Below are 11,044 nucleotides of genomic sequence, written 5' to 3'. Positions count from 1 at the left end.
GAGGGTGCGGCGCGGCGCGGCGCAGAGCGCACGCGTGCTGCCCTCCCGCCTGCGGGTGGGCGGAGGAGGGGGCGGCTGTGAGGCAATGGCGGCGGCGCGGGCGGGGGGCGGGCGGGGAGCGGTGAGGCGAGGGGGCTCTCCCTCAGGGACGCGCGGAGCTCCTCCGGCCTTTTGCGGAGGGCGTGGTGAAGAAAGGGAGGGAAAAACCGTGCTGGCACGGCAGGACTCGGGCGTTTTGAAATGGTACTTTGCACCGGGGTGGGGGGGTGGGCGGGGAAGCGTGCCGGTGGAAGTTCGGGTCCTCGGTCTTGCCAGGCTCCGGGTTTGTGGCCTTAGACGGAGGCCTGTGGTACAGGATATGGGCTGTCCGCCGATGACTTCTGTCAGGATGTTTGTCTGCAAGATGAGTCTCAAGACTGAAAAAGTTAAACGCTTTTTAGCAACGGAATTAAAACTTTATTACCTGCTTCCATCACCATTGTGTGTGAACACCTCAGTGTATTTATCCCCAATATCCTTGTGAGGTCAGGAAATACTATTTTATAACCAGAATGGAGGCATAAGAAGAGATTTACCTTATGTTGCACAAGTAGACCTGTCTAAAATCACAAAACAAGTTTCCGAAGTCCCAGGTAGCATTGTAACTTCTAATCATATTATGTGATTTTCAGCTGCTGAGAAAAAAAATCCTTTAAAGGCTAACCTTTGAGGTTGATGGATAAAATGACAATGAATAAGGGAAAAGTTCGATTTATGATACTGCTGCTAAAGATCTCTGCAGTAAAAATTGGCCTTGTTAACTTGATAAAAACAATCATAAACAAAAATACATTAAATTGTCTCTTGAAGAGAACCAAGAAACAGTGCTTTCCTTCTGTGTCCTTCAGTGTTCAATTCTGTGTCTACCTACAGAAGGCATAACGAGTTTCAGACAGGTTTCATTTTTCAAGTAGATAGTGTCCCTTTAACGCCAAAGAATCAGACGTTTCATTAAGCTCTGCAGTATGAACAAGGAGCGAAGCATGGAAAAGTTTGCTAATAAAGAGAGGCTCCTAAGGAACTCCAGCTTCTGAAGGGAAAGATAAGAGCCTGAAGGAATATCGTTAGCACCGAGGACCCAATTCTTCCTTTTAAATGAAACCTGGATACAGACAACAGCTAATGTGAGAATTTGCAAAAGCAGAGAAAATAGTCTTAATTTTTACATTTATTGACTTCTAATTATTTTCCTCTACAACCACTCCTTTGCAGACCATGTTTGAGATGGAGCCTGGGACCTATGTGTTTCTACAGCACCTGTTGTCCTTGAGATGGCTTATCAAATTGTAAATGTGGACAACTAGTACTTGACAGCACCTTCAAATGTAATATTTGATGTACTCATATCGGTTTCCCAGCTCCCTCCCTTGTTATATAAGAACAATTATTTGCACTTGAAATTCTGAATGTGCTGTCACTACCAGGGCCTGTAACTTGGAATTCCCAGGAATTTCCAAGAAAGAATAGAATTTCCAAGCACTAGGCAAATATTTGTACATAGGGTGATGCACCAAAATGGATCGGCTAGATGAGCACTTGCAAGGATTAGTACACAAAAATCAAGGCAAATGGTAAGTTTTAACCGTTGCATTTAGGATGGTTGCAGTTTTATTGTTTGGCAGTTTACGTACACATAGTATTTCTGCGGCACACCCATTAACTACTATACAAAACTCCAGACTTGGGATGACCAAGAAATCTCCTGAGTCACAACCTGAGAACAATACGATCTCTACTGTGGTGTCATTTTAGAAGCTGCGTGTTGTGCCAGCTCTGTGAGTGGATCCCTGTACTGTGTGCACAGGCCCTCGGGGTCAGAATTACGCTTGCGGTGATCTCATTTTAGGACTAAAACTTAAAATCTGCTAAAAATGGTTTGACATTCATTTACGTTCCAGAAAATATTTTATTAATATACATTGTGAAGTACCATAAAGTATCACACCAAGAGGCCATTTGGTATTTTAACATCCAAGAAATGATGTTGTTGTTCTTAATACTTGTCTGAATTTACATCCCTTGACAAATCCATAGTAATCTTTTTGCATACTTGTATTGTGTGTGACATGTCTGTAGTTCAGAGGAAAAATTATGGCAAATAATCTTTAAGAATACCAAAACTTTATTAACCTTTTAAAATAAAAGAATTTGTGCACTAAAATGTTATGAAAGATTGAGGGATCATCTTCTGACTCTTGAAATGTCTAAAACAGATACGTGATTTGAGAGTTGAGGCTTCTTGCACAGCCATTAGACTATCCAAGGGAAAAATCAGAGCGTATAAGATACTGCATCTCTAGGTTCTTAGTTAGGCACAGAACATACATTGTATGATTAATCTATGCTGATACCCATTTATCAAGTTGGAATATTTCAAAATCTCAAGTTATTGCTAGAAAATAGCTTCTCTATTTCTTGATTTTATTTTATTTATTTATTTTCTGATAGGACAGTGATTGTACAGTCTAAAAACTCTGGATCACCTTTTTCTTTCATTCCTCCACACAAACCAGCAGGGCTCAGCTTAGGTGCTGTAACACTAAGTAAAACCATAGCAGTTACAAGCTGGGTTATAACTAACAAGTTCGGCCTCTTCTGCTATTTATACTAATAGTTGGGGTCATGTGAAATTACTGACCTGCATGTGGGATGACAACCAGAAAGAACTTGAGAATCTGTAAACTCAGACACATCAGTTTTCTCCAAGAATTTTAAAAACTCTGCCTTACCATGAAATGATGACAAGGATTCCCACATTCCTTCTTCAGAACAAATGGCTTTGAGAAAATCAGTATTTCAGCCCCTGACAGGATTTTCTGTTCTGAATCACAGAATTTACATTTCATTTAATGATCCGGAAAACTTGATGTACAAGGAGGAAAGAGTGGGTTTGTGCTGTTTGTGTTCCCTTCAGTTGTATAGATGAAGCCAGCAAGATTTATTCCTTAAGAAAACTAAGGGAAAGGTCATGTTCACATGGGTTTTCTCACTCTGGAGGTGTTTATCGTCTCTTCAGTACTAGAAATTTTGCTAACTCCCAACAGTACTGTAGGAATTTCCATAATGGATTTCCATGAGGAAAAATGGTTCTGGAATTCTTTTTGTTGCCACATTAGCAACACCGACAAACAGGTTTGACTACATGCCTTTCAACAAGAGGTATACAATTTGTCAGTCCTGATATTTCTGTAAGCAAACAAGCTGAAATGCATATATATTTAAATATAATAATGAGCTTCTCAGTTGTTTGTCAGGACTTACACGCTGATGTTTTCTGTATGTACCAGTTGATCCTCCCCCTAACCTTTGAGTCCAGTAGCCAATTTCCATCAAACTTCAGAAGGGGTAGCAGTCTCGGATAAAATAATACTCAAGTTTTTGAGAACTAAGGGGCTATTAAGAGAGAGAGACCTTACAAGTCTGCTGATAAGAAAGCTAATAAGCTTTCTCCTTTCTAGCCATGGAAGAATTCAAATGGAGCAGGCTGAGAGGGAAATACAGAACTACTCACTTTCACTTGCAAACCACCTGTAAAGAACGTTACAGTTTAAGGCCCCACTAGTCTGCAATAGGTGGCTGGCGGATGGACTGCAACATGCTATGCAGTTTCAACAGTTGACTTCTGGAATAAAGTCCTGCAAGACCAATATCTGCTTTCTAACAGGGGCATGAAGATGGTTTTATTGACAAATCCTGAAAACACTTATAACTGGGTGCAATGTTACTAGCAGTGGTAATCCAGTTGGTGACACTTGTCTAAGGAATAACTTCTTAAAATGGTTAAATGAAAATGTGATTCACCTGCAAATATTTTTGCCCTGATTATAGCTTCAAGACTGAAGAGGAGTAGCAGTTACCCATAAATTTATCCTCTTAATGTGAGGTGCTTCAAAAGACACATACAGGTAAGAGAATTTCTTGGTGTCTTATTGTTTCAAGGAAAATCAAACAGTAAATAAGCTGGTTCAACAGCTGCAGGGATAGAAGAGTTTTAGGTGAGCAGTAGCTTTCTAGGGCAGGACTTGAAGGGACCCTTCTTTATCCTGTAAAACAGCAGTATAAAAGAACTAGACTGCTGTGTTACATGGTCTCAGATGAGATCTCTGATTTGATCTCAGACATGGACTATAGTTGTATAGAATGGCTTTTTGCTAACAGATTTAGCATGGAGTATTAGGTGGAAATTTTTTGTGTGCTATTAATTCTTTCTAAGCATGGGTTCAAATAAGACCTATTTTTTCAATAATTTCTCATCCATTTTAAACATTATGAGAATCAAAACCATTGTTAAAATGTCTATAAATTGTTTTGTTGCAGAATGCTACAGAAACACTATTTCAAATCTTTAATTTAAAACAAATTGCTAAAATGGCCATGGGAAATCTCGCAAAACCAGGTACCATCATGATTTTTTCTTAGAAGAGCATTTGTCTTTGTAAAAAATACTATTTCCATGTAGCAAATTCCTTGTCTTTTTAAATTTCAGATAATTCTAAGACACTACCAAGAAAAATCGGAGACAAATCATCATTGCTGCAAAGGAAGATCTCTTTCACAGGGCAGTGAATAAAAGAAAATCTACTAATATAATTTATTTTTAACTTTCAAAAAGCCTTTGACCTTACTGCCCACAAGAGGCTACTAAGGAGATCAGTGCTGTGATCCAACTTCTGCTTTCCTCCGTAGCATTCTTTATTCATGTGATGCCCCATTAACATTAAGGGAAGTAGCAGTCTGCCCACATGAAAGAAATTGCAGTCAGTTCCTACACAGAGACTGATAGGGTAATATATGACAAAGTGACACTGAGACCTGAAATAGTATTCCTTGCTCTAAATGTTTCCTTGTTTTCTGTTACTTGCTTGACTTTCTTTTGAGGTTATAAGCCCTTGGAGCAGAGACCATTCTCCACAAGGCTTACCTGTAGACTGAGCAACTTAGCCCATTGCGCTTTACAGCCATGTAGGAAATGAGGTAGGGGTGTAACTGTCTGCAGAATTGGGGCCTATTTGTGCATTACATCCTGGCACAGTCCGTGCTGCCCCAGAGTTCTGGGTCCCATAACCGTAGAAATTGTAAGTCCTAAAGGATCTCTCATAGAGAACAAAGTGATATTTAATTAAACTAAGAGGACACAAAGTTAAAATCAGTGCAACCCTTTTCCTTAGCTCTTTTCACAATAGCGTATAATTAGTCCACGGAACTTGCTATCTCAAGATACTGCCAAACCCCAGTGTTGGGGGCAGTGTCAGGAAGGATTTGTTTAGGGAAGGGCACAGCTTACAGGGGGAATGGAGTAGCTTCTCGCCCATCTAAGAACTGCCCAAGTGCAGTCTGAAAAGATGCCTGTTTCATTCTCTATTAACATACAAGCTTAAGTTGAGGCATTGCCTATAAGGGTATCATCCCTTCCAGCTCCAGGTAGCAGTGATGAACTCATCAATGTAAAATTTACTGTCATTGGAAAGATTACTCCTTCCTATAGTCTAAATTTTTCTCTGACTGTGTTCAGGATTAAAAACTTAGGAAATAAAACAAGCGACTTGATGGTAGCCAGAATTTTTCATGCTCAAAGGAGAAGTTCTTCTGAAACCTGATAGGTTGCTGACTTAGATTATAAGGACTCTGTCAGATATTTTAAAAGTGTTTTATCTTATCTTGCATAAAGTTTGTGCCAGTGTCTCTAATTTCAGCTCAGGACAACACAGGCATAAATGCAGATACAGGCATCTCCTGGCATATACTCAGATAACTGGCACCTGTGCAGTAAGTGTGACATGCTCCAGATACCTCGGGTTTATATTCACTTGAAGTGCAGTTGATCTGTGTATGTGTGCTGGCCAGTTATCAGGACAGCCATCATTTGATCTGCATTATTGCATATCCAGTCAGGTTGATAGCTATCCAGATATCCTAGACATGAAGCCAAATTCCTTTTTTTCTGTTTGAACAAAATTTAGGGAGTGAGAGCAAGAAAGGACACGCATGGAAAAAATTAAGATATGTAAGTGAATACCCAGCTTTTTATTACAGAAAAGATTGCTCTTCCACTAACCACTACAGTGCTGTTTGTCTCTGAGTGCCTCCCCAGCTCCTGGGACATGGCATGAGGAAATGGCAAGGGCAGAGCAGAGCAGCACTTCTAGTTCCAAGCCTTTCTTTGCCCAGCACCGCAGCCTTCTTCCAGTGGCATCTGAGGCACAAGTGGGGTTATGGCAGAAGTGTCTGGGTAGGAATAGGGTAGGGGGAGCGCAGTGGTGAAAATGCTTGGAATTAGCAAGGCAGCTTCTCCCTGCTTGCAGCTCTGGTGTAGCCATTGCCTTCTGGCAGTATACCTCCCAGCGCTGCCCCCAGCATTTCTTTCTCCCCCGCTGCCATAAGCTCTGTGTGTCAATGCTACACGGGTTGAAAATAGCCACATAAATAATTCACAAATTGTTGGGAGTGCATGCAAGGCCGAGAATGTGCCTTCATGAGGGGGAAGAGGAAAAACTTTAAAAACTGCCAGTCTAATGATTATGAATTGTCTAATCTTTTCTCAGCCTCTGTTTTACAGCTTTACATATACAGCTTATTATTACTTATAACAGAAATGACCAAATGCTTGCTAAGTATTATCCAGTCCATAGAAAAGAAACCATCACTCTTCGGAAGAATTTATAATTTTTGAAGTTCCAGTTTTACAGGTTTGCAAATATCCCTGCACATGGCTGGAAACTTACAGATTCTAACTAATAACTTTACACATGAGCAGTTCCAGGAAACTCAGTGCATCCATTCATGTGCATAAGTGTTTTACAGAAACAAGATCCAATTGTTCTGGAAATCCATATATTTTGTATATTTATAATTTGTTCTGTCTGAGCCATTGTCTCATGTCTGTTGTGATGAAACTCTCATTTATTTTTGAGTGGAAACAAGCTGGTTTAGGTTTTGCTCCCAAATCCTTCCAAATGTTTTGTTTCCAAATGCTTCTCTATGCTTGTTTGTCTTTCTAGGTGTCATCCTGACATCTGTACTCTGGAAAATATAACCTTCTCAGCCTGAAACGGTGTTCTTGTAGCTATAAGATTGTATAATAGCATGATATTTATCTCTGTCCATTAAATAGCATACTATTACTTAAAGTTTTTACAAGTTCTTGAATATCACAGGAGAGTCCTGAGTCTCAGTTTAAAGTCTTAAATGTTTGTTGCTCATATGTGTGTGGAGCTTTACACTGTGTTCTGGAAATCTATAGTAACATTTCATTCACAGTAACAAGATGCAGTAAAATAACCTAGGAGTGGTATTTTGCCTGTAGTTCTTGATGCCTTGGCTTTTGGTTGTTCTAAAAATTGCAAAGGGAGATTTCAGCCTATATGTTATGTAAGCAATAGAGATTAAACATAGTTAAAATTTAATTCAAGCCATGCTGAAGTGGTTGAAGGAGGAAGAAAGGCCCAATTTCCTCATAGTGACACTTGAAAGAGAAGTCTTAGTCATGTCAATCTGGATGCTCCAGTTCCAGCAAGGGTAGGAATCATACATGTGTATGTAATCAGTCTTCTGCCTACAGAGCGTTTAGGGCTTTCACAGCAGCACTGCAGTTACACGGCTCCTCCTAAACCTAAGGAGGATTGTGGGACTTCATTCACCATTTGTGAAAACCATGTTCTGTACGCTGTCGTGAGGCTCATTGTGCAGAGTCAATTGCTCTGGTTAGTCTGGATCCCTACAGTCATTTCATAACAATGTAAGACTGTCTTTATATTTTACACATAGTTTGCTGCCTCACCATGTTGTCCTGAGCGTGTTTTGGACTGCTCAGCCAGCTACTTGTGCACCAAGTATGCCAGGTATTTTTTTCAGTTTGATGACACAGACATTGTTCCTGCTGAGCCTTATATGATTATTAACCAACACTTCATTTTCCTTTAAGGATTACAAAACCCATTTGGTAAAAGGGAACTTCTTGGTAACTATCCAGGATCTATGTGTTATTGTAATACAAACTGTCTTTAAAGGCAGTATTTCATCCACTTTCATCCATTTCCATTTTCACATCTTTCATTGTAGTTGTATGCACTTGAAATGTTCTTCCTTAGTTTGTTTCAATGAGAGTCTGTGGCAAGACATTAACTGCCTGCAAGATTCCATGGTCTTAGGACATGTGAGCCCTCAAGTCAACATAACACACAGGGTATTGCATGTCAGGCTCCATTTTCAAACACCTGCATCATCACACAACCTATGAACAGCTCTTAAACACAATTAAATATCTTGAATAATTCCTGAGTCAAAGACTCACGTCCCCTTCTTTTGGCAGGTTGCTTTGTCAATATTGTGTTGGTGTCCAGAGTGTTTCTCTGACTTCTACAAAGTGATCAGTGTTCAGCAAACACCAGCCTGAGGTGTCAAAAGGGGAACAGGACAATCACAGACATCAGGGAGTCTTGTCACGTTCTGCAGTGGAAATGTATTGTGATTATGATTTTCTCTTGGCCTTAGACAGCAATGGAGATGTGGGAATGGAACCCTTGCATGTCAACTGCAAGATGTGATGTTATTTTACACTTCAGAAAATACATGGCATATGCTTAGGAGTGCTTATACACAGAGCTACCTAGCCAGATGTCAAAGCAATGAGTAATAAGGAGAGTCAGCAAGTTACTAATCAGCTATTAATTGTGTGCTTCAGTAATCAGCTTCTGCTGAAAACCAGTTTTCCAGGGACCACGATTTGAGGGTGGAAATAGCAAGTTAAATGACAAGCACATAAACATGCTGTGCTTAACCTTGTCAGTCAGTAGATGGCTGTATTGCTTCTAGCCATCTTCAGGGAAGAAAATTGCATTTCCATGGCCAAGAAAGAGTGCGCCCTTCCCCAGGGATATAAGGAGCCACTGACACTGCATGCTGACCTTTGCACTTTGTTGTTTTAAAATGGTTCAATTCGCACACAATATTGTTCCTCTATTTATTTTTATGTAATTATTTGTTAGTTGCACAAAATCTTTTTAATGCTTTCGTTGAGCAGTCCATCTGTTGCTGTTTTATACAACTTAGCTGAAGTAATTATCATATGCTCTTGGCATCACCTTAATTTCACAGCAACAGGTTGCAAAATCAGAAATAAGCCACTATGAAGGAATTGGGTATTTCAACTGTTTAAAAGTGGGCTGTGAGCTTCTTCAGCTGTGTTGTGGGCTCAGATCTGGTCTATATTCATTGTCACTCTCCTGGTTTCTTCTCATTCTCACCTGGTGGCCTAGCAATCATATGTGTGAATGGTTTCCTGTCAGTTTAAAACACACTGATGCTCACATCACCAAAAAGTACAATTGCTTCATTGATCAGCCCCAGCAATGAGAAAGAATAAGCATAGCATTTGCACTGCTCTTTCCTTCCAAAAAACCAGTCACACCAAATTGGAATTGTAGGAGACTGCCAGGGCATCAGGAGGAAGCTTGCAGTGTTAGGCTCTCTCTATTCTGTAGATAAAAAACAAGTTTCAGTTACCCAGAAAATCTATTAATGAGTTTTGTCATGCATTAAATGACCACACAAAACCCTCTTCCCCAAAACCACAAGCCAGCGTGGTGCCAGAAGAGCTCAGAAGTGGAGGAATTTGCAATGGGCACAAGGATTGGCTGCAACAGAAAGAAATGAAAAAAGAGACAAGTTTATTCTTTGGCAGTTGTGGGCAAGTACATGAAAATAAGGAGCAGATGTAAAAAGCTCAGGGAAAAAAAAAAATAGTAAACAATTTCAGACGCAGGTGGATTTATGCTCAGAAGGTGGTGGTGATATTGTCTGAGTTCTTGGAGTGCTGTCACAGCACAAGGAAAGGTGCCTGTAGGCAGGATCCTCAGTCCTCTGAAAGCACTGGGAATGTTGTTATGGGTTTCAATAGCCCATAGAGCAATGGAGCTGCCAAATGTCATGCATTTCACTCAGGCTAACAGGGACCTTCTCACACTGGCCTGGCTTTCAGCTGGGTTCTCAGGCGCTCAGGCTGGCAGTGGGAAAATGGGGCAGGCTTTTGGCTTGTAGTTCTATCTTGGGACTGCTAGGGGCCCCGGTGGCTCTATTCCTGAGGCACATAGTCATGTCCTGTTTGTAACTGGATTATGCCCCTAAGTAGTGGACCTGATCCAGGCCATGGGAACGAGAATACAGGTTCCCAAGCTGACACATCTCTAGCCAGTTGAGGCAGGATCCCCTCCAACATTTTGCTCCACAGGTAAAGTAGCGTCTACCTGTAGAAAGTCCGAGAGTCAGAGCATCCACTGCTTTCCTCAGCCAGCAATGTCTTACCCATCCAGCAACCTTCTGCCACTGAAATCATCTGGGTCCAATGTCTCTCTGCTTCCCTACCAATGGTACTGTCAGCCTTGGTGACCATCTCTCCCCATCAATCCCCTTGCTGCTTCCCAGCAGCACCCATCCAGTAGTCCTCTCCAGCACTGCACTACCCTGCACGTCTGCTCTGCCACAGCTTAGAGTAATGTGTGTTGCTCACCAGTCTGAAAACTGTTTGCAAGCATGTGTAAAATTCCACACAGGGAATGGGGCACCTTTTGGACGTGCTGTTTCAGTCCCAGTCTGGGCCAATATAATAAGGAGAATAATAATAACAAAATCAAAGAAACAGTAGTAGTTGTTTCAGCTCATGGAAAATGCTTACAGTCAAGGAATGACTGCACGGCATGTGGAAATGTACAACAAAGGTCTGGAACAAGATAGGATTTACATTGCTGTAGGTTTCATACTGGATAGCAAAAACCAGCAAACATTGAAATAGCAGGAGAATTTACCTAGAAAATGCTGCCTTAGAGAGCTATGAGAACATGGAACGTTAAAAATTCACACTCAGTGAGGGGTCAAGAGACATATTTAACCTTTCTTGGACTGTACACATATGAAAAACTTGTGTTAGATGGTTACAAGCTTTAAAGAAAGCTGACCCGTTTTGCTCTTTAAAATATTCTGAGACTTCCACGGAGACTTATCTGATGCCACC

At 40.9% G+C, this 11,044-nt stretch overlaps 1 long non-coding RNA gene across 1 annotated transcript; it reads left to right on the top strand.

Moving 5' to 3' along the window:
- The first annotated feature begins 110 nt into the window (after positions 1-110).
- LOC142028687 (uncharacterized) lies at positions 111-7,394 on the top strand. Its single transcript, XR_012649659.1, has 4 exons — positions 111-243; positions 3,868-3,944; positions 4,357-4,435; positions 4,526-7,394. It is a non-coding gene; the product is annotated as an uncharacterized LOC142028687 (long non-coding RNA).
- Positions 7,395-11,044: the final 3,650 nt, after the last annotated feature.

Source organism: Buteo buteo, chromosome 2 (genome assembly GCF_964188355.1).
Source record: "Buteo buteo chromosome 2, bButBut1.hap1.1, whole genome shotgun sequence".
NCBI classification, from domain to species: Eukaryota; Metazoa; Chordata; class Aves; order Accipitriformes; family Accipitridae; genus Buteo; species Buteo buteo.
This window is presented reverse-complemented; position numbering and strand designations above follow the sequence as displayed.